This window comes from Aethina tumida, chromosome 1 (genome assembly GCF_024364675.1).
Source record: "Aethina tumida isolate Nest 87 chromosome 1, icAetTumi1.1, whole genome shotgun sequence".
Classification (NCBI taxonomy): domain Eukaryota; kingdom Metazoa; phylum Arthropoda; class Insecta; order Coleoptera; family Nitidulidae; genus Aethina; species Aethina tumida.
The window spans coordinates 49,259,388-49,280,617 of NC_065435.1; the positions used below are offsets into that span (position 1 = coordinate 49,259,388).

At 29.7% G+C, this 21,230-nt stretch overlaps 1 long non-coding RNA gene across 1 annotated transcript in view; it reads left to right on the forward strand.

Annotated features, from left to right (window-relative positions):
• LOC126264462 (uncharacterized) overlaps nucleotides 1-21,230 on the forward strand; it is a 131,311-nt gene that overhangs the window by 60,969 nt on the left and 49,112 nt on the right. Inside the window, exon 2 of the long non-coding RNA XR_007547169.1 lies at nucleotides 837-858. This is a non-coding gene — a long non-coding RNA (uncharacterized LOC126264462). The remainder of the gene's footprint in view (nucleotides 1-836; nucleotides 859-21,230) is intronic.

The window sequence follows — 21,230 nt, forward strand, 5'->3', positions numbered from 1 at the left end:
ATCTGCGACGAAAAAAAAAAACACAAACGTGTTTCCTCATATGTCCTGTTATGTTGCCGCGTTATTTGCTTTCGTATTCCGGCGAAAAAAAAATGGGGATCTAATACCGAAAGCACTTTTTTTATTTGTACAGTTATCAACCGCAGCTTTGATGAAATCGAGATTGGGCCAAATCCGTAGGCCATCTGCAACAGTTCATAACATTAATCTGAATGATTAACCGGGCCGGAGACACTTGATCCTGCCGTGTTTGTCATTAATTTTATTAAAATGCGGCGCTCTGTTTGATTTGACTGCGGTTCTGTTTAAATTGAATATTTATATTGGGATACTGTCGCGGTAGCGTCAAAGTAATCGCGGGCTTTATTCAGTTATTAATTTATGGCTTAATGAGGAACTCTTTCATAATGCTTTTCAACATGTACGTACGATAAACAATTGATGAAATGTAAATATTTAAGGTTATCATAAATCTGGTTTAGTGGAGTTTCGGTGGTGTTTGTTGGAATTAAATATTTGACATATCTTGTAATAATTCATTGAACGAGACCCGGTGTCGAGGAACTCCAATTTCTAACTAAATTTATTATTATTCTAATCTACTAATATTTGACTAAATTACATTCCAATTTAAATTTATAATAAAATTATACAAAATTTATGAATTCAAATTATGCTGCAGCTATTTGTAATTTCTTACGTATTTGGCTGTTGAGACGTGTTTTTTTAATCACGTTGAATTATAATTTTGAATTTTTAAAAAATATTGAACATGTTTTTTCCTGTTCTGTTTTTTATAATTTTATTATGTAAATTATAAATAATTTGTTTTCTAGGTTAGCCAGGATTGGAATAAAGGTAATTTTTTCACTATATTACTATTTTTTTCAAAAATATCATTAAAAATAGCACATTTTCAAACGTAACATAATTTTCGAATTATTTATGAAATTTAACAATCAATAAATAGAAATGGTTTTAAAACGGATTATTAAAAATTTGAATTTCCTTTCAATCAAAATTTCTCGTAAATTACTGAAAATTAATACTAGGGTAATAGAGTATTTAAAAAAATCATGAAAAAAATATGACTATTATTTTATTAAATTTAATAAAAATTACAAAATTTTAGTATTTATATTAAATATTCTATTTTTGATGTGCTTTCTAAAAATAAACAGTCATGCGTATAAGAAAATATTTTCATAAAAATTTCAAGGAAAAACCTTAAAAATCAGTGTTGTAAATAATTAGAATAATTATCACGCAAGAATATTTTAAACAATATATGAAAAAATATTGAATTTATGATTTTTATGATATAATACGTGAAACCTGAAATCAATAAAAATTTACAAAAGTCTAAAAAAAATTTTTCATAAAAATTTCAAGCAAAAAACTGCCATTTTTTCAATTTTAAAATTCTCTAAGAAATATTATTTTTTTCAAAGGAAAAAAAAAAATTTTATCAATAGCTCAATTTTTCGTTTTTTTTTGACTAAAATACATTATGTTTTTACGTTGTTGTTCCAAATGAGTATTTAAAACATTTAGTCTATAATAAAATTAATATTCCACCTGACAAACTTATTTATGCAACTCATATTTCTACAACTGACTGCACTTAACAATTAAATATTTACGAACATTCGTAATTAACATAGATAATATAAAAGTTTCTAGAAAGAATTATAAACCACAGAAATTACGACCGGCAATTATACAATATTATATACTATTAGGAAATTGATAACCACGTGTAGTCTGTTTTAAAATTCAAATTCACAAATGACAGTATTAAACAACTTTGTTTGCTTATGAATAATATAATTCTCCAATAAAAATATTTTGATCTATTATAAGAAAGACGGTAGAGTTTCTAGTTAGTTAACTGTCGACAATCAAATGTCGGGCCTATTAATTAGCTAATTACAGTACGAGAATATACATTATCCATTGTCTGTAAACAAATAACTGAATGTTAAAATTGAACGATAAAGACGTTGATAAAAAATGTTCTATTTTGTAGCGCTGCTAATTTAGTCATTATATTTCATTAGGAGCAAAGCAAATAGTACACCTTTTCATACAGCCTGTAATTATTTTTGCAGGAAGCGATACGTTACAACTCTTTAAGTCGCCGTTGGAATTTTACATATCTTTCACTTCGCCTTAATGTTAATCGAGCAGTAAAATTAATTTTATTTTTGGGACGTTAATCTATTTTTAATGGCACCGTGATTTTTGACTCGGAACATGACACAAACAATCGGAACTAGGAGGGGCATCCTTTATGTTTTTTAAGCAAATTAAATATTTCTTTCGTCTTCGTAATCAAGATGGGCCAATGAATAATTGCTTCGAATTAATTCTGTCTGATTGTTTAATAATGAGGAAATTAACATAATTTTCAACAGAATGAAAAAACGTTCATCATAAGGTGCATTAACAATAAACATCCATGACATAATAATTATGAACCAACTAAAATATTCAGGTAAAAAGAAATTAATGCCTTAAATTTGTTCCAATGTTAACCATAATTTCTTAATAATCTTAATTGTTATTATTATTTTGGTAATTTACATAAAGCATTTTGTTAAGATGCTCCGTTACATAAATAATATCGCTTCAGTAAAAATCACACATAAAATGTAAATGAAACGCTGCTCTGTTTGTTATTTATAAGCCCAATAAAAATTAATGGAGCTAGTAAAACAGGGCCCCTTAAAAAAAAAAACTCGAACGATATTCATAAAGCGAGTTCCGATAAATTTGTTTTTCTTAAAATTTAAATTAGATGTAAAAATACAATAAAAGCGGAATTTCCATTTTAATTTTCTGTTCGATTCGATCTTTTATTTAAATTGTAGCATCTGAAGCATGACTTCCTTCAGCCCCGACAAGTTTCCGGGGCATAATTTGATCCGAACATCCTGGCAATGCTTTCTTTCCACTGGCTGACCTCTTTCCTTTGCTCAAAAATTAATAAAATACCTTTTCTGTAATTGGATATGAACGATTAAGTTCCCATGCGTGGGCATGATTTTACAATTTCTGCGCGAATTGCCATAATAAAATGTTAAAATACTTTTATTAAATTGGTCTTGAATAACATATTGTAATGCAAAACGCAATGTCTAAATAGCTCGGGGAAAGAATTATGATGTGAAACATAAATTAAATTATAAATTGAAATCGTAAGGTAATATGTATGTACATATTGTCTGTAACTTGTTTTTGTAATAAAATACCGAAATATAATTCAGAGACATGCTCATATTTCGCAAGGGAAGGTCTTTAAAAATAATCTGAATTTTAATGTTTCTTCGTGTAGACAAATCATTTATATAAATAATACAAACGTTTATTAATGTTTTATAAAGGACTTCTGAATTTATTTCTAGTTTTACAGAATACATACATGTATATACAGTGTATATAAATACCAAAATGTATAGTTTATTAAAATAGACCTTTTAGGGGCCAATTAGAAAGTGTTTGACAATATCTTATTCAATTTGTGCAAAATTTTATCACTATATCAAATGATTAAAGCTTTAAAGAATTAAATAATGGGATAAATATCATTATCATTGAAAATACTGTTTAGTTAGTGATTAAGCTGTGTTTACTAATTTTGACATTAATGTTGAAAAACTATTTTAATAAAAATTTATATACGTTAAAATATGTTTATTAATTTTTTGTTTGTAATACGGAACAGGTAAATTCAACATGTAAACACGCCTATGAGTCAGTTGTTAAATCTAAATATGGCATATGTAAATAATTCGTGTCACAGATCAACGATGTTGCCACGTTGATTTTTGTTTGGTCTTCTTGTATAATGTTTTTTAATAGTATTTATTTCCCAACTAATTAAAATAAAATTTGAGATAGACGTTTAAGTCTATGAATATTATCAATTATTATTGATATTATTTACCAGCGATTTTTTGCTTATTATAATTATTTAATCATTGGTCGAAGTGAAACTGCATAAAAAATTATAATTCAGCGTTACCAAGACCGAGAGAAACAAGAAGGGATGGCTAAGATTTTAAGGTTAAAAAAGTCAATCATTTCCTGTATTATTAAAAAATTTAGAGAAACTGGCGAAGTGGAAGCTTCGAAAAACTGGAAAGAAAATCGATAGCTGGATAATTTGAATATCAAAAAACAATCCAATTTTACCATCAACTGAAATAAAAGCCAACCTGGAGGAAATGGGACTTGCTAAAATTAGTTCAAGCACTGTGAGAAGATGGACAGAGGATAAGAGTTCGTTTGACTCCAGATCTACAAGAAAATCCTGATTTTCACTAAAAATATGAAAGTTCAATTTTGACAAAAAACGTGATTGTGATCTGGGGATGCTCCAATTTTTCTGGCGTAGTCCTTCATAGACTGATTTATTCAGGGGTATATTAAACAACAATTTGTTTCCATATATTGAAGAAATTAGGTTCTTAATAAATGCGTTTCAACATAAAAACAATCCAAATTATCCATGTTTTAATTTGTCCGTCTTAATCTGCAGACATTAGCCCTATAAAAACTATGAGGGATCAAGTTTATAACCAAATTCGACATAAAAATATTCCAAATTTAAATGAACTCATCACAGCAATTTAAGAAGTTTGAAGGAATATAGATTTGTCATATATTCGAAAAATGGTCGTGTTTATGCCACGGAGATAGGTTAAAATTATAAAACAAAAAGGATATTGTACAAAGTGCTAATGTAAATTAAATTACACAGATTTAATCAACAAAAATTCTTTTCAAAATTAATGCTATATTTATGAATAGATCAATTTAAAAAATATATTGAATACAAAGTTTTTATAATACTGCATAAAACAACAATAGTAAATTAATATTATTTTAACATTTCTCGTTAAATAAAAGGGGCTAATAAGTCTCTATTATAATGACAACTACTGTATAGGATATGTAAATTGTGGTACTAATTATTTTTAAATGGTTTTAAAATTACAACGAAAAAACTCTTTTAAACCACATGTTTTCTACCCTCAATAAATGTATAACATGACGAATTAACTAAATAGGTACGGGCGAATGCCGCATGCCTTTTCTTGGTGCGATTGCGTAGAGCAGCCCTTTGCTTGCCGCAGAATTGTAATTAATATTATTAGAAGTCCCTGAAAAAACATCGAAAACCAAATATTTGCGAAATGGAATTGGCACAGCGCGCCCTTTAGACTGGAACTAAATTTCCGTTCTCACGTGAATATTTTTAGAAAACGGAAGCTGTCGTATAGGGGAGTTAAGTACCGTATTTGAGTGAAATTATTGCATATTATCATAGTCGGTAATAATAATTTAATATTATTTCCACAATTACAATTAAATCGGACGGTTTCCATTTTCATACAAACGGTCCCTTAACAAACAACCTTATTAATATAATTACGCTTTGATTTAATTATATATTTTTAACGGAAAGGAAGAACAACGTGATTGAAATGCTAAACAGGTTAATAAAGCTCTATATTGTGCATTTTTTATGCAAGGTTATCTCGTTAAGGTTCATCGTTACGGTTTCATAAAAGCGTTTCATTTTATACGATTGCTTTAATCAGTTTGTCCATTTTTGTCCATAAACTCAATTTTAATCGAAACAGTCGGGAGAGCTTTCGACGGGATTAAATTAATTTAAAATTTTCAGGCGTCTAATGAATACTTATCTGTTAGTTTTTATTAATGACCGACACCGTTTTGTAATTAAGCACACAATCTCGTAACAACTTTTCAAGTTTTCACACCACTAACGTCAAACCACCGAAAGGAAGTTGTTCCATATTCATTTGGAGCGAGCGCCTCATTTTCCATTGCCATGTTAATAGACCGTATTATTCAAATTACAGAAACTTGAACTGTGATAATTGGAAATATAAATATTTGCCCCCTTACAACAGGTGCCACAATATTCAAATTAAAAGGGAAATGTGTTAGAATTGGAGGATGTGGACAGACTTGTGAGAGACTTGTGAGAGTCTGGTACGCTTGAATTATGATTGTTCTTATTACCATATTTTGGGCATTAAAACAAGAGCGCTTTATCACCGACACATAATTATTTCGGTACATAAAGCACGAAATAATTTGTATTTCAATTCCATCCATTGTTTATGTGTGTGCCAAAATTGTTGCGTTGGGCGCCACCGTGTTTGTAACGCAAGTTGTTAAGTAATTGTTAATGCGCATAAGCCCCGTAGAAAAAGCAAGCAGAAGCGGGTCTGGTCCTGGGGCGGCAATAAATCATAAATCGGAATGGAATTATGAATATGTATTATCTGGAGAAGCGACCCTAAATGGAATGAAAACAACTTAATGTAGTCGCACCCCTCTTGTTCCGATACAGTTTGAAATTTTTGAAGAGGTTATTTGTGTCCTTAACCGGGCCCCAAACAATGAGGTAACTTCAACTTCTGGGGTTGATTCTTCACACTTTTCAAAAACGTTTTCAGTTCCCAGAGTACATGTGTAAATGATGTGTAAATAGCTGTCGTGGCGTTTTTGATTTGTTGCCCTGCATTTATCAGCCTTTGTGTTATATGAAAATATTGATTGTTATTTTTATCTGGGCCCGGGACTCGACCAGATATTTTGTGGTAGATAAATTGTTTATATTGTCCCCGTGTATTGACACTTTTTATATTTGATATTAATGAATCCTACTACAAAATTTATTGCGACGAAAGGGAAAGCTCTTTGCGGCGTGTCAAATGCACTCGTAACGATTTTTAGTTCATTATTCCATGATAAATTAGCCTCTTATTACATTTTGAAAGGCCCCTTAACTATGAAAAAGTACGCTTGAATTAAATATATAGGATATCTAATTTTTATTTATGCCTTTTCAATTTAAGCAAATAAATTATTTTGACTTTTTTCTTTTCTCAATATTTTAACTGTACTTTTTATATAAGCTTATTTATAACAATAAACAATAAAATATTAATACCAAGTTATTCCAATAATTAATTTTAATAAAAAGAATTAGTAAATTTCCTTAATTAATAATATGATGATTTTTTGTATAAAAGAATTCTACTATAATATAGAAAAAGCATTTACCAGATATTCATAATTCATCCATAAAAATCAATGTTAATTTTATTTATTGGGGTAATGTGATTCTATTATAATAAAAAATTAAAATAACTAAAATTAATATGACTTACAATTTCAAGATAAATTAATAATTAACTAATTATATTAATTAAATTAAAAATAAAATTCGTGATACAAAAGTAGATATAAAAAGTGTTATTAAAAGTATTTTAGCAGTAACAGTAGAAGAGTTATAGAGACAAATAAAATTGACCAATATAAATCTGTCTTTGGACAATATCAATTTTTGAGGTGAATGTAAAACTGTCAACGTGCATATTAACATTGACAGTTGATTCATTTTAAGGCTACCCTTTAATTTATCAGTAGTTCTAAGAATATAATTATTAAATAATATCAATGGTGACAAGTACTTTAACTGTTGTACATTCACCTCAAAATATCTCTTATTTGAAAGCAAAGGTTACTTCATCATTGTCCAAAGATATTTGGTTAACGTTAACAGCTTCTAACTCTTCTGCTCTTGAAGCTACAATTTTTCATTAATACTTTACATATTCACTTTTACATAAGGAATGGGGGACATTTAAGGTTGTACGAACATATCTGGCTACCCTGTATAAATGAATATATTGAGAATCCTCTTGAAACCGTTGAAATTTGCTTTATTATTTTATGCTGGCTCATTTGAAATTTGATTTTGTCATTCATCGTTTAAATCATCGTTTATTTTATGAATCGTGTTTTTAAAAGCCGGATGTCGAAAGAAACGTGCCGTAGTAGAATTACTCCAGATTCCAGTCCCAAATCTAGAAGCACATTTCGTGATGTGAAAATAACATTACGGTCTTGATATATTTCGTGCACTTTTATATCGAGTGCGGCATAATAAATAATGTTTAATCTCATATAAATTTTGATTCTTAAATCTAATTTTCTATTTGTTATTGATCGTAAAATCGTCCTCATTATTTCTTTAAAACTACTGCAGTTGATGTAATAAAATTTAATGCCAGAGATTCCGAAGAATATAAATTACATAATAATAGTATTTTTATTACGGATATAAAATTGAAAGTCGACCAAATACCGCGACAAGGCGCACTTATCCACGGTCTTGTTTATACAAGACAAAAGTCATTTGAACTTTAAAAATAATCTATTTAATTACAATCTCTTTGGGGCGCACCAGATGTTACCCACATAGCCCATTCAAAGCAAATAAATAATCTTTGAAAAGGGAGCGATGAGAACTTTTAAAAATAGACACCGACCACGTTACAGAATTAAAAATGATCAAATTGTAAAAAATGAAAGACACCGGCTTCAACATTGCAGAACTTATTCCAAACGTGGTGAATAAAAATTCCCGGAATGGACTCGTAGTAAACCAGAATATTTATATAACAAACGATTTTAAACGACACGTTGCCGTCGCAGGTGTTCTACGACAATTTTTCGCCGAAGTCATCGTGTCGTGCCATCATCGTCTCAGAAATAAAATACATCTATGATTAAGTCGACGATATTGACTATCATGCACAAACATACGAATTTACTTTCATCGGATTAATAGTAACTCCCGGCTGTTCTGCCTCGTCCCGATTACCACATGACCGGACTAATATTTTACTTTAAACGAACTCAATTTATCATGCAGTCATGCAATTGGAAGGTGCAAAAAGCTGTTGGCAACATCATTAAACCGGCCTGGTACGATCGGTACAATTTTTTTTTCGTCGATAGCCCAAATACAGTAGCCCATATTGTCGCAAATGTTTGTTAACCAACCGACCGGACGATCGTTCGGGTGCGGTGCATTGAATGAATTCGCCATTAACGGACTGGTCGATCGTAACCTCGAAGGGTGGCCAAAGAATAGACAAGTATCTATTTTAGTACTTCATGAATCGGACACCCCACGTGACTGCTTTATGTAATGTCAATTGGCTGTCACAAATACGGTCTGTGTCATGCAAATTTTCTTTCAACGACTTCCAAATAATGCGTTTACACGTTACGGTTGCACCGCTCCAAGTTTACTTATAACTTTCTTTTTAACAACACATTTTTTTATTTTGTTAATTTATAATTGTTTGTCTGGGCATGTTAATCATTTACTTATTGGTGATTCACGTGATAAACAGAATTTCCACAGAAAGACATGCGGCAGTCGATAACGCTATCAATATAATTATCCTGGAGAAATTAAAATGAAAACGACGGGTTTTCCTTATTCTTCATTATTATCTTTTCGATAATTGAACATCCTTGGGCCATTACCGTGTATATGACCAATATGTTAAATGCAAATTTCCTACGATTACATTTTTAAGTAGTAATTTGTTTGTCGATGTGCAAAATTTTGCATAAACGAATGAGCAATTGGAAATTTCTGTTTTTAATTATAATAATTACAACAATTTTATCGAGAATAAATGGAAGTAACAAGATTAAAAAGGCTATTTAACGATATATTAGAAACAAAGACTATTAAATTTATAGCCTGTTGAGTTTTTTATCAGTTTTCGACAACTGTTATTAACATCAATATCAAGGATGTGTTCAATACAAAAATTAAAACTTCTATTAGTTTAAACATATTTATTTAACAACTTGTTAAGGACAATTGTTAATAACAAGATTGAAATTCATTATTACAATGCAATGCAATCTTTTTAGAATTATTTACACTTTAAATTTTTAAGAATAGTTAATTTTCATTTTAATGTATTAACATAATTATAAAATAATATTAAAAAATCAAAATCAACATTGAGCAAGGTGTGAGCATATGCGTGTTCCAACTTCTAAGAAACACATTCCCGATGTGAATTTCATAAGAAATTAGTAAAAAAATAAAATAATTAAAATTAAAAAAAAAAAAAACATATTAACTACATTTTCTTTCAATAAATACTTGGTAGATCCCCTTTGCTATACCACCTTCCTTAGCATACTCAAAATTAGTGAACAAATAAATTCCACATCATAGTTTGTTATTTTTCTTTAAAACCATTACCAAAGTCGTCCCAAGCTATTGGTTTGGAGCCTAAATTTGTATTTGAAGGCTTCCTACGTGTTCAATTGGATTGTCTATTGAACGTGGAGGCCAAATTCTTGAGGAAGTAGAATAATAATTGGTTCAATATCAGCAACTTCGTGTGTATCTCTATTCAAATTATCCACTTCAAGACACATAATGTATAAAGTGACCAATTAGTTCTTGGACAATGACATAACTACCAACGTACTTTAACTCAAAAAATCTTATATTTGAAAACTACTGGCACTGCCAAACATGCCAGTGTTATTGTTTAATTTTGTTGGGCTCAAGCTCTTCTCTTATTGAAGTTATATACTCACCGTATCTCTCCAAGTTGGTGCAAGCCTATCCAAATACTCTGTAGATACAAAAATATTGTAATTTAACTATTAATTCATTTAGGCATTTCTGACATTTTATTAGAATGTGAAAAGAAATAAAAATGTTTCACTATTCGTTAAATTAAAAAAAATTGTCATGATACACGTGTGTGCATGTGTGTGTCTTTATTTAAACATAAATATAACGTTAAATTATAAATTCCACGCTAACGCGGGCATTCCAATTGAAAAATGGAATTCAATATATGTCCCTAATAAAATTTTACCCGTGCAAAATAAAATTATTTCGATGCACGAATAAAAATTAGTACGCATAAAATAATCCGGCAATTGTTACGGACTAATAGAATTCATGCCGCGCAAAATTCATACATTTTTAAAATTTAATTACATGTAACTGAGATTACTTTGTTGTCGGCCAAATTACAAACAAACAGTGAATTGCGTATTCAGCGCAAATATTCAATGTAGTGTAATACGATAACGTTGCTTGCTCTCTATTGAAATGAAATGCTTATTTACGGGTGTGTTAGTGACAAATACTATATACACGAAAACGCGATTTGCAAACTGTAAAATAGGTAGATGTAAAACAAATCCGATTATATTAACCACAAAGTTACATTGCACAATATTGAATTAAACTAAAACTGTCACATCTCAATTTTACCGGGGGCAGGCATATTTTTCATATTTTCATAATCGGCGCAAGCTAATTCCGGTAAACCCTTTAAATTTCAATAAATAAGGGACGAAAACAATTTACGTCGTTTTCGGATAATCGGCCCTCCGTCTGGGATTTTGCGAAATCCCCCGAAAAATGCCCTAATTAAATTTAAAAGCAAGTTCTTTTTGTGCCAATTAAAACGATTCAAGAGTGCGCAGAACATTTGTCGTCAATGTGATTTCCTTTAGCGAAACGAAACAGTACTTATTATCATTAATTTGTACATTTTAATACCCTTTTGTATTCGGAAATTATACCACTCTTCAAAAGCGAAAACAATCGCCGAACAAAAAGTGTAATGACGCTAATTGTCCTCCACACTGAAATATGTCAATCATGTGGCGTGCTACGGACCAGAGTTTCCCTGAATGTTTGAATATTTTACATTCGTTTAATAAAAGTACTGGCGTACTTTTGTATTTTCCCCGTTTTATTATACATTTTAATTTTTATTCACTATAAAAGTTACAACGGAATTAAAATCTACCTTATTTTGTGAGCTGGATACTTAGTGAAATTGTCACAATCATAACATGAGTAAATGTTTAAACAGTTATTTAAATATTTGGATACGCGGTTGACATACTAAATCAACAGCCAATCTTTTTTAATAGTCTTGTACAATCAATAAATCATCAAATTATATTCTAATTATCAAATTGTTGTAAAAAATATCTCTGTTTATTAACGATGTGGACGGATGAGGAGGTGCCACGTGGCCGCAGCACATTGTTCAAGAACTCTTAATAACAAATGATTGTCAAGACACATTCATACAAAACAAGAAAAAAAATCTGACATTAATTAATTCGCTTATAAAATGATTTTCTTACTATTCTCAAACGATCCGTGGCGTAAAAACTAGAAAACTAATTAATATTTAGCTTCCTCGACGGCCTAATTGATTACTGGTTATTAGTTCTGTCACTGATGATAATTTACTCTGGCAACGAAACGATAGAAAAACACAACACCGCGGCAAAAAAAAATTAAAGCTAATATAAAACAATCTGTGTACCGCTAAGTACCACCGTTTAATCTGTTTTTGAACGGGATCCATAATGAGACCACCCATATGTGTGTAACTGAAACACTTTTCACCTGGTTTCAGTATTAAATATCAACTGATAAACATTAATATTCCACGCTAATTAGTTTCGAGATTGGATCTGTCTTTAGGTGTTTGTAAATACAACGTTTTACGGAAGCACATGCGAATGTAATGCGAGCCGACATACTTTATAACATTATAATATGAAATGGAACAATTTTTTTTTTTAATATGGATCAACGAAAACTGCCTAACGGATATTCCTATCACATATAGACAAATGCCGTTACAATTTGAAAACACACATTATCGACAGTATTAGGAAATACAAAGTACAATGAAAACAAGTTGTTGCCACCTTCATAAATTCTAATCAGGTACTGTAAATATAAACAGCATTCATTAAAATATGCCGGGAATACTAAACAGTTCATAAAAGGTTTACAGTTCGCAGCGATGTTTAATGACGATGCTTTTAAAACCGTGATCTCGCAGTCGAAGAACGAGAAAAACTTTTACGGATTTGTTTAAGTTACATTTTAAATCGCCGAGAGACCGGAAACCGTCTTTGTAAATATATAATTCAGGACTGATCATCCATTCGAAAATTTTCTGCATCGGACTAAATTTTGAATGACCATTAGATGGTTTATTTTTTAATTTGTTTAATTGTAGAAAATTTGGTAGACAATAATAAATAAATTATATTGCTTTTTAAGTAGCTATTAATGAGAGTTTTTATAACGATCAAAATAAATTAAGTTGTCCGCTAAATTGTTATTGATCATTAGACGAACGAATTAGTTAATTGTTTATGTTGAATCAAATTTATTTCGTGTAATTCTGACTGATAATAAATTGTATTAAATTATTTATTTAGTTTTTTGCATCGTCTTCTATAAATTATATTTATTAAAGAAACTATCAACTGAAAACCATACAACTGAAAAAGATGTTACAAAAATTAATATTAAAAATGTTCCTTAAATTTTGTCCTGGATAAAATTGTAATTTATATGTTTATTATTTTGCTTTAAATATAATCATTGTTTATGAAATAGCTCTGTATGAGTGTTCGCAGTCGAGTAATGATAAAAACGTTCATGGATTTGTTTAACTCAATTTAATTTGTGAAGGGTTTCCTCTGTTTTAAATGTATAATTCACGATTAATTACTTATTCAAAAAAAATGTCTATATTCGGCTAAAATTTATTCATCAGCTGGCTTAATATTTAATTTATAATTAATCGTCGAAAATTTAGTAGACAATAATAAATTATATTATTAGCAATTAATGGAAATTTTTATAAGGATCAAAATAAATTAAGTCGTCCGCTATTATCGATCAAGATCGAATTTGTTAATTGTTTATATTGAAATTTATAAATAAATTTTATTCCGATTGATAATACAATGTAATAAATTATTAATTTTTTGTTTATATATTCTCACTCAATTACATTTATTGAATAAACTTTCAACTAAAGTTAACATAATTATATTTTTTGATCATTAATATTCAAAATATTTCTTAAATTCTCTACCCAGGAAAACAATATTAATTTATATGTTTATTGTTTCACGTTAAAAATGACCAATGTTATTATTTATAAAATTAGACAAGATAATTGTTCGCAGTCGTGAAACAAGAATAACTTTCATAGATCTATTTAAGTCAATTTAAATTGCGAGTTCCTTTGATTGTAATCTATAATTCACGATTGATTACCTAATCAAATAAATTTCTGTATCAATCTAAATTTTATTCATTAGCTAGCTCATTCTCAATTTATAATTAATTGTAGAAAATTTAAGAGACTACATGCATAATAAATTATATTATATCTTAGGCAGCAATTAATTAATTGGAGTTTTTGTGGGACTGTAAGATTATTATTGATCATTAGAGGAACGAATTAGTTCATTGATTACATTAAATTTTATGTTAATTTGATTGTTTGTTATAATAAAGATAATTTAATTACTTATTTTAAAATATTATCTCTCTCTATTATAATTACTAAATAAATTTAAAACCTGTCAACTGAATTTAATATAACTAATTCACACAAATCAACAATTAATTCTGTCTTTAAATATATAATAATTTATTTATAAAATTAGATTATTCTTGAAATGAGTGAAAATTAAAGCATTCATTATAAAAAATACTTCCAACAAAAACAAAATTTTAATTTTATTTCGATGATAATAAATTTTGTTACATTGATAAAATCATTTTGTGGTTATTTAATAGTTAAAACCATTATTGTTTATTTTTTAATATCGTAAAAATGATTAATTAAAATTAATTTGAAATAATTTTATACAAAAGCTATTATTTGTAAATTCATTTTCAATCATATATAATTTCATAACAAAATTAGTGATAAAAACAATACAATCGTGAATAATTACGTAAATGCAAACTGGCACATTTGTAAAAAATAATCAAACAATTAAAATTTATTTGTATTTTTAATAAAATGTAGAATGTTAATTTAAAATAATTAAAAATATTGAAAAACCTTACTGTAAATTCCATTGTTTCTGTTTTTACATAAATATGTTTTTGTTTTAAGTTTTTTATTTTACATATGTAAGATTAATGAATAAAATTAATTTTTAAATTGTTATATTTTTCCCAGTTAATAACAAGATTAAATTACAACGGTTATTATGTATAATCAAAGTTTTTTCTGTTAATAAACAGAATAAACAACTTCTGTTAAACAATTTAAATACATAATAAAAAGGAAAATACAATATTACTGTAATTATTAAAAGCCGAAAGAACTGGTGTTTTTGTTCAGTTTTTATTTCACAATCAAAGTGTCAACAAGTGTATTTTAACTTTAATTTTATTACATTTGATTTTTTTTTGCCACTACCTGAGTATGGAAATAAGTTGTCGGGTTGATATCGAATATGTCGGCACAACGGGTACATAGTGGCAAAAAACATGTCGGACACATTTAGGAGCAGAAACATCTTGTAATTAGACATTTACGAGCCGAATGTTATACGGCGGGAAATATAATTTATAAAGAAATATCCAGAGTAATAAAATTTTTATATGAAACCCCTAATGTCCGTGAGAAAACAACCGCATATGCCGTGGTCCAAGTTTTAACAGCCCTTACACAATATTTATATTGACACATGACTCCGTTGGTGCCGCACCGAAAAGCTGGTTTCATCGGATCCGTACCCCCTGCATCTGAATAATAATGCCCCTCATGAACCGAACGGTTATAGATATGTTTTATTAGATCAGAAAAAAGCGCATTTTTGCATAGCCTATAATCCTAATCTTCTAGGGGCATACTTTATTATGCAAGAGACACATAAAGTACACTTTTTACTACTTTCGCTGTTGGTTTTAATCCCCGCTCTAATATTTAAACAAGTTATGCTGTGCATGTGTGAAAAAGGCCCTTTTCATTCGTAACGTTATGACATGTGATATGAGTATCGTTTTATTGCGCACGTAAAACGGAATTATTCCAATTTCACGCTTATCACTCAGATATTGGTTACACTACTTGACAACAATAGTCAGCTGCTTGTTTATGTCGAATATTCTAATTTAATGAAGTCTGCGATTGTTTGATAACGCACTGACTGGATCCAATTTTGGTGTGGCTGCGTAGAGTCGGAGAACAAAAGACGTTTGTGGGGATGTCAAATGTGATTTTTTCAATATATGCAAGAGTTAATTTCATTTCAGACATATCCGTGTCACAAATCGTTCGATGTCCGGATAAGTTGAAAAGGTATAATCGTGACAACCTCTATTCAATTGTACTACAATTTTCTTCTCTTATATGAACCTTAATAGCAATCCTAAAAATCAATCGATATTGAACACATAAACGTAATTGGATAATGGTAATGGTAATTTCTATTTAATAGAAATTTGTTAAAAAATAACGTTGTTTAGTTAATGTTTAAAACATTTGTTTTAAATATGGTTTTAGTGGTTTTTAACAAATATTTGATATAAACAATCATATCAAGATATTTTTAATTTATGACAATTTTGTTTATTTACAAGAAAAAGTTAATTAACATTCTTAAAAGTCGCACACATAAAGGTTTAACACAAATTTATTAAAAATCAGCATGGTTATATTCAAAACGTTTGCTTTAAATCAATTTAAACTTGATTTTAGTGATTTTGAACATCTTTGAAATTGTGTTTTTATTATTTGTCTTGAAAATTTAAAATATAAAAATATAGAATCGTATTAAGATATTTTCCATTTAGAATAATTTTTTTTCCTTGTAAGTAAAAGTTATTTAACGTTCTTAAAAGTTGAACGCATAAAGGTAATTAGAGAAGAGAATCCTGTTTAACACATATTTATTAAAACTCAACATGGTTATGTTTAACACTTTTGCTTTGAATGGGTTTTAAACTTGATTTTAGCGATTTTGAACATCTTTGAAATTATGCTTTTATTATTTGTCGTCTTCAGTATAAAAATATAAAAATATACAATCGTAACAAGATATTTACCATTTAGAAATATTGTTCTCTCTTAAGTAAAAGTTGATTAACATTCTTAAAAATTGAACACATAAAGGTAATTCAAGAATAGAATTTTATTAAAAATCACCGTTGTTATGTTTAAAATTTTTGCTTTAAATCGATTTAAATCTTGTTTTAGTGGTTTCGAATATGTTTGAAATTGAGTTTTTATTATCAGTTTTGTTCAGTACGAAGATTAAAAATATAAAAATATATTACGTCGACCAAAAACCGTTATAGCCGAAAATTTTCAATTATTCCCAGATAAAGTGAACAGAAAATCAATTCCATACTAAAACGTAGATTTTTTTTATCAACTTTGTGCACTCTAACTTTATAGGCATTTTTAAATTGCGTTTCGAATCGGACATATTTTTATCGAAAATTCTAAATACATTTTTGCCGGGGGGCAATAAAATTTTCACGATTTTTTTACAACTGAGTCCGTATAAAAAATTTTATAATCTGCTTTACGACATATGAAATTTATAAGTTTATTTTGCTGTTAAGCGCGCTTTAAACTTCGCCAGCGTAAAATAGTGTGCAGTAAAATAGTAAGTGATTATATTGAACCGTTTAGTCCCATAAATAATAAAAGGCCGAAGCTAAACAGAAGCGATGCTTTTTCATTTGCACAATTAATTTTTTTTTTTAAACCCGTAACAGAAAAATATTCAAACCGAACACCGGTTTACGAGCCCATTATTTAAAAGGGGCGGAAAAGAAATTTGATATATCGAACCGCAACACAAATCGTGTGTGGCTCTTCCTATTCTTAGTAATAATAAGGGTAATAAAACTTTATCTGTTACAAATAAAACTGTACAATGGCATCGTCTTATCTCGCCGCTTAACTTAAAACTCGGAATCTATTGAGATTTATGGCGGTTCTAAAGATAATTCGGCCAGAAAATGCATACACACAACTTTTACACGGGATACATACTCGCACTTAATAATTTAGATAAGGGGAAAATAAATACTTATTTGAGGAAGATATATATTTCTGTTCGAGGAAGCATCCTCGTGTGAGTTATAAGTGTTCTCAGAAGAGAAAATTGGGCGCATGGAGCGTATTTTAATGAAGAAATTTGTAGTTTTTGGAAGTGCAGCGGATATATCAAACATCAGCCCGGTGGAAGATGCGTATGTAACAAACATTTGTCTACGGATTTATATCAAGCACTATAACGTACAGTTCCTGTTAAAGTACTTGAATGTTAAAACCATCAATGGGACCCTCAAAAGAGTAAACCGCATTTTGACATATATTGGATGTAGCGAATTATCAATGCATCCAGCGAAACGGGATAAAAATTTTGGCATTATTTAAAAATTGAACAGATGTTTGATTTTATAATACGCCTGTTTAAAAACTTACACAACGGATACATTAATACTTTCATAGAGGATTTCATGGGGTTGTCTGAGTAGTAGTGAGCAACCCCCCGTGGTAGTTGTAAACTCACCTATATTATTACACAAAAAGCTTAGGCTACTGTACCATGGCAGGGGCATTATGCAAAATTGGAATTATTTAAAAGCGCACCACGGTATCATACTGCGATAATAGTACGTCTGCGATGAATAGATCCTGCCCTGCATGTGGGTTAAAATCTCCGTAATTTCTTCATTCAATCCGATAGTGGACGTTAGATAATAAAAATTTTATGATTTTATTTCACATTAGACTGGTAACTAAAGCCTCTCAGTACGTACGAAGTAATAAAATGTGTTTTATTAAATATAAGGTATTCATAACTCCCTTGTGTTGGGGTAATATGTAAATTCTTCTAACATTTTAACAGGAATTTTATGTTCCAGATTTCAGGAATTATTTGTTAGCTCCCATTATTATAAAATTTCTCTTGATCTTTTTTGTAAACTTTGTGCACGGTATACTTATAATAGGGCATGTGTTCTGTTAATCCATACAAATCTGAAGACTTCAGAATCAGTTACAGCGTCCGTTAAAACCGAAATAATAAAATGAAGTGCTAAAATTTTTATGCCTTTGGTTCACATGCGACAAATGACATGACACTGACGCTGCAACATTTGCCACAATAACGCCCAAGCTATAAAACGTTTAATTTATAGCAACACAAGCCATTATCATTTGTACGTTTATTGCTGTTTAGGTAAATATTTTTTGTTTGCTAAATTTAGGTAGTTCCGTACAATTTGAACCCTAAAACATTAAACCACACAGGCAATGACAGATTGCGATATGGAAAAGAACGTTACGAACAATTTGCGAAGACAAAGTAGCACATGAACAATAGTCATCGCATCTTCTTTATCAAATTCGTACATGCGTTTCATTTTTTTTTTTGGACGATTTGCTGACCTATTTTTCATTATTCATTTTTATGTATCACAATCAACAGATTAATATTTTTTTGTGTTAATACTTTTAATTATTTAATGTAACGATGTGCTTAGAAATATGTTTATTTTTACCTATGAAGGAGATTGATGTAACAAATATGAGATTTATTATTGAGAACTAATTTTTCGTCTTGTTTGCGTTATATAAATGGTTTTGTTTTGAAGTGAACACTTCGTGGCCAAACAAAATAATGATTGAATTAAGCCCCCAAAAACGTACAGTTGCAGTAAACCTTGACAATGAAATGTTGGACTTCCTATTTTAAGTAACGAATAACGTACCATTGCCTGGCTTAAACCTTTCATCCTATAGATAAATTTGCTTTTGGTACGAAGCCAACTGGAACTAATAATCCAATCGTAAACCCTTAGAAAAACGCAAGCATACAAAATAGCTCCTGAAAAACTTACAATGCCCAAGTTTGGCGAAATTCTGGCCCGTACTTTTGATTCTTTCACTATCGATTGACTTAAAGGAATTCTTGAGTTTATGTCTTTTTTACTGTTGCATTTTCGTTGGGCATCTTTTGATTTTTCAAGCCATGCATTGTGGAACTTTGTCCAACTGAATAGACCAGATGTTACCAAAACACAGTCAAGGTTGGTAATCAAATAACTTGCGGTTTTGATACATATTTGAGGGAAACTCGTTTGTCGGAGTACGTTTTCAGCTTATTAGATTACATTTCGTTTTAACCATTTTAATTATATATGACAAACTCGAAAATTCAATTAAGCAACTTTATTACCGAAGATTTGACAGTGCCATTCGAAAGTACGAATTATCAAGAAATGCACGTGGAGCATGGTTTATTTCCATTTGAATAGAATTTGTAATTTAGCGTTGAATAATTTCAAAGTTTGATTGCTATGTAACAGTATATTTCATTAGGTAACCCTTTTCCTACGCGCGAACTCGTCTAACCCTCGTTTCGAGGCCTTTATAATACCATAATGTTTGGATAACAATGTTACTAACTTTCATTCGGTAAAAATTAATTTGAATAATTGACCTTATTCCCAATTCAAATTATACGTAATACTTTAATTTATATTCAAAATTATGAATTCGTTGTCGCTTGGACGTTATTACCAATTTGACGAAGTTGAATCCCATCAATTTGAGTTAAAGGGGTGATTCTCCCGATGAACTACGAGAGATCGGCAGCCCCCAAATACGATGTTTTCCTACTCTAAAAACTCTGGTGTCGGGATAATTGTAACCGAGAAGTTCACTTACCTTCTGTGATATAAATTATGAAAGCTGAATTATTAAAAACTGAAAGGATTGTCGAATTGTATAGGTCTGAAGCCATATTGATTGCATAAAATGTGAATTAATATCTAATAGAACAGCCGGGGGAATGGTAGTTTGCATGGAAATTATTATGTCTTCGGTTGTGAAATCAATATATAACTGACCAAAGATAACCTCCCTAGTCAGCTACATAATTAATATATTTGTGCCGTGGATCAATTGAAAGTTTAAGTTGTATTTGGAGGATAATAAATATTTTATCTTGTTAATAATGCAATTCTCTATTCACACAGGGCCCGGCATTATGTTCTTACAATAATGTCAACACAATAGTTGCCATTATGTGCATTGACAGATATTAATGACTGTCAATTACCGTCCACAATATTAATACCTTTGATACGTATGCAGATGACAGTTTAAAATTAAATCCTATTCAACTATTAACTAGTTCTTATTAATCACATAGCTACCGTCCCGTAGAAAAGTCCATTTAGTCCTTATCTTGATAAATCTCCCTTCGAACGCTTGATTTTTACGAAAATTCGACGTTGAATAAATATGTATACCTGGACCTGTTCGGTCCAACTAATCATAAGTCGGTCGGACCAGGTGGTGGAAACGTTATCTGATTTATGAGGGTTTTGTTGCCGAATTAATAAGTAATAAGGACTGTACGGTCAAATAAATGCCCGGCTTTAATGGCCAACAGACGCTGCAGACCTTATTGTGGTTTTTTCATGCGTATTTGTAAACAATACCCGTGGCTCTTAAAAC